We start from the raw sequence: 4,710 nt of genomic DNA, 5'->3' as shown, positions 1-4,710 counted from the left end.
CATAAAAACATCCATTTTAAATCCAGAGCAAACATAACATTTCAAACCTATAAAATGCTGCATTTTCTTAGCGAAATTACTGTGGATCACTTGTTTCAGGCAACCATTATGAATGTCTCATCTGAAAGCCCTCTGATGCATAAGATACTGACATCTGGTGGTTTGTCTGTGCACTACAAGTATCTCACTGTATATACTATGGGTTTTTTGGGGAGAAAATATCACACTGATGAAGCAGACATCTCAGAAAATCCTGTATCAAATATGATACACTTGGCGTTATAGGGATAAGGCTGTTATGAATTTGGAAAAAAATGAAGCACTGTGAATACTCACTCATCACTCATCTTCAACTGCTTATCCGGAATCGGGTTGCCAGGGCAACAACTCCAGCAGGAGACCCCAGACTTCCCTTTCCAGGCCACATTGACCTCCTCCAACTGGGGGATACCGAGGCGTTCCTAGGCCAGTGTGGAGATATAATCTCTCCACCTAGTCCTGGGTCTTCCCCGGATATTTCACCAACACAGCTTGTTGTTTTCATTTCCAAAATACAGTATCAGAACACAAAATTCATGCTTCTTTCAATATCTCTTCATACATCCACCAAAGTAATCAAGCCCACAGTAAACCAAATGAATGTCATGGTACAAATTACCAGCAGGTGATGCTCAGTGCACATGTGTGCATTGTTGTTTTCAAGTTGTATTAACCAACTGGAGGGCATGGACACATTTTCTATCTGTTCATTTATTCACTGCATGTTACATGATACACACCTAGGATTTTTCCAAAACCTACAAATATTTCAAGTTTCTTATGTTTAATATTTCTTTAGGGTGTGGTATATATTCTACATTTATATCAACCTGCCTATGGACTTTGTCTCACAAATCACACTTCTGGCTAAATCTGGTGCATTGACATAATGTGTCTGTTGCTGTTACAGCAATGACAGTTGGGCATAAATACACACTTTTTCTGCTCTCATAAGTATAAAAATGTTTGTCATCCAGGTCATATTTAATGTTTTCTAATCATCAACAAATGAAACATTCATGCTTACATGCACTGTACTGTGCATGAGAATCATAAATTATCTCTGAGTGATGTTTTATTGCAGCATCTGTCAGATATGTGAACATGTAATGGTACATTTTCAACGCCAGCTACCCTGTAAGTAAAGAAGAAGAAAAAAATCTCTATCCCCTGAAAACGTTTTTGAGACTATTTGTATTCTTGCTGTCAGCTCATTTCTTTGCTGTTGCAGTTGTGTATGAAGACCAAAGAGGAGTGTTTCTGAGCAAAGATTTCTGTGGAAACTGTTGCCATGCAACAGCACAATACTGTGCTCATACAGAGTAGTAACTTCACTGTGTGACTGCTCTTTTCCAGACCTACTTCAGTCTGATGCATCATTCTGCCTCCGATTCTATTCTATTCTGTTCTTTTCAGATTTGAAATGTTTGCATTTTTGTTATGTCTGTGAATTTTTGTTTGCTTGTTTGTTTGTTTGTTTGCTTGCTTTTCATTGTCATGGAAAAGTTTGCTTCACCGTCTGATATGTGAGTCATTGACCTTTGACCCTTTGTGTGACTACAGCCCATTTTAAACATTTGGCTCAGCGAGTTCCACGTCACTGCAGCCCCAAGCCTGTTAGCCATAACAAGTAACCCTTCTGGCCCACTGTCAAGACAGAATATCCCCGGGGGCGGCAGAGTGAAGAGTGGGATTGTCTTCCTTTTTTTTCCTTCCATCCACTGCTGGGAATCCCCGGTGCCCACAGACATAATGAGTCATGAGCGCAGACATCATGCAGCCCCACAAACACTGACAAGTATAATTTGCTGAACAATTTGGCACATGAGAAGTGAGTTAAAGAGAAAATGTAAATATAAAGAGCCACTGTGAACATGCACATACAGCTTTATGTTTATAGTAGAGAAGCTTGAATCTTCGTTCGACTGGACTGGGTTGCTTGACACGAGGACGTTTCGCTTCAAATCGCAGAAGCTTTCTCAGCTAAAATTCTTGCTCTGGTACTCTGACTTCTGTCTGACCCTTGTTGAGAAGAACAAACAGAAGCCACAAAAGCTGGAGTTTTAAACCTAACCAGACGGCTCCTACCGAGAGGCAGACTGCTATTGGCTAGTGACTAAACAATTGCTTTAATTAGCACCTATTGTGCTCTAGTTAGCACTCTCCTAATGACAGGGTAGCTGTCCCTCCTAACGATGGGAGTGACGCCTCTCCTGATGGCGTGAAAGATTCATTACCATGAACATAAGACTGAAACTGCTTTGATCTGAGTATCCCATTGTAAACAGGGGACAAAGCATGTCTTAAAGCACCAGTGTGCTGGATCAGGCACAGAGAAAATGCACCACATGGACAAAATGCCATCATACCTGACATTCCTGCATAATGTAAGTGATCTAAATCTTCCTGTGTAAGCAGGTCAGTGGACACAAAGTCATTCCAGTGATACCTCTGTAGAGACCTAGTTCCACCAACATTCAGTCGGCATCTTAGGCTCCTGGATATCACCCAAGTCTCAGAAAAATACAGTAAGACAGGAAGCACCAGGACACTAAAGACTTGGACATTTTTCTCCTGCAATGGTATCACCAAGCACCTCTGTCCAGTGACCTCATGACTCCATAAACTCTTCACAGATGTCTCTTGATGTCAAAGGTTGAGGACCAAGAGATATGGAGACATGGTAATAAATAAGGTAATAAATCACCTTATACGCGTGACTGTCAGTTACAAAAAAAAAATACTCTTGGATCCAGATAAGTAAAATTAAATTAAAATAAACAAAAGCTGCTAAAAAGCCCATTTCTGTCACTAAAATCAGTACAATTTGACTACATACATCTTTATAAGTATTTGTTTAAGGTGTCAAAATTACATAATTTCTCTTTGGTGGTTTCCTGCCATCTTAAGAAAATGTGATTGTATTTCACCAGTAATTCAATTCAATATTTGTTGCGTATCCAGAAGTCTGTGAGTACTCAGAAGATAAAGGCTATGTTGTGGAAAATAACACAACTTCATTACAAATAAAGCACAGTGGCTTACACCTGCTCTCACTCTCATCAACGCCGTCTCCACGACAGGGGCGGATGCAGCCTTTCATTGGCCTGGGGCCCCTGCTAGTTCCTTCCTTTAGGACACCACAATGTTATTAATGGGTAACGTGTGTTATCATGTGCTGGACAGTACACCAACTAATAAATCAAATTCTTATTTTTGGTTTTCACTAGGAAAAATCACCAGTAAGGTGTTAACAGTCACAAATCTATATACATAAAGGGCTCATTCTGTCTGTCTGTCCGGGATAAACTCCCAAACTATAATATGTAGCCCTAAAAATTATATATATTCTGAATCCTCATGACATGGGGAACAAACTGGTACCATTTTTTAAAAAGTTGAACGTAACAAAAAAATTAATGCTTTAATCTATTCTCTTTATCAATTTATCTTTTGGAATTACTGGGCAACCGGGTCAAGCTGCCCTGGTTGCTCAGGTTATAGATCTATAGACCTTTAATCATGGAATTACTGGGCAACCGGGGCCATAAAAGATAAATAGACACCCCCCCCCCCCAACATCCTGAGGATGTCATCAAGAAAGCCTGAGTACAAAAAGTATAAAGCAGTCAGAATTCTAAGTCCACCCCCGCCAATCCTGATGATGTCATAAAGAAAGCCTGAGTAAAGTGGTCAGAATTTTAATTACACCCCCCTTAAGCAAAAAGAATTTTCACTTTAATTCTTTTTGGTTACTGGACTAATGCTTTAATCTATTCTCTTTGATTCTATTCTCTATGATTCATTGATATTTACATTTACTGTTACCTATCTTTTGTGTGTAATTTTGTTATAAATTTGATTGCAAAACAAAGTCTGCATGAAGGACTTCAAATGTGTTTGTCTTTTAACCAAGTATTTCCACTTAGTTTGGGGAGTCCACATCTCATAGTTATGCTGGACAAACTTTAGCCCATTAAATATTACATTTGTAAGACATCAGCATTACAAAAACAAATGTTGGGCAGATGTTTTGATTTAAATGATTGGCATTTGGTGTCAGGACAGGCGGGAGCCCATCACCAGGAGCGGCTGGACCCGCAATACAGACTCCCAGACTTGACTTAGGTATAAGAGAAAATGTGGTCTTTATTTCTAGCACAGGTTCGGTACACATGGGGTCAGTCAGTGTGGCAGATGTACAAACGGGATCAGGCTGAGACGCAGTCATAAACAAGCAGGGGTCAGAGGCACCAGCAAACACCGACATCCGGGATGAAGCAAGAGGCATGGTCGAAGAATACAGAGCAAGGTTCAGAACACGGCAAGACAAAAATCAGGACTGTGAATGGGCGCTGGAAAGTGTACGAAGACAACAATCTGGCGGTGTGCTGTGAGACTGTAAGGGCTTAAGTAACAGGTGCTGTGAACCATGTGCATGTGCAGATTAATTAGGTAACGAGGTGCAGGTGTGGAGGGAAGATTCCAGAAAGGGGGCGTGGCTAATAGACAAAAATCAAACACTGTGCAAGACAGTGAGGGAGGACAACACAAGGTGGAATGAAGAAAAGACAAAGATTTGTGAACAGGTGTCAAGAGTGTGACTAAATGAAAACACAAAGCAGACAGAGTTAAAGTGAGAGACAGGGACACATGGCAGGTGCAGAGAGA

The sequence above is a fragment of the Thalassophryne amazonica genome, chromosome 4, assembly GCF_902500255.1.
Source record: "Thalassophryne amazonica chromosome 4, fThaAma1.1, whole genome shotgun sequence".
Classification (NCBI taxonomy): Eukaryota; Metazoa; Chordata; class Actinopteri; order Batrachoidiformes; family Batrachoididae; genus Thalassophryne; species Thalassophryne amazonica.
This window is presented reverse-complemented; position numbering follows the sequence as displayed.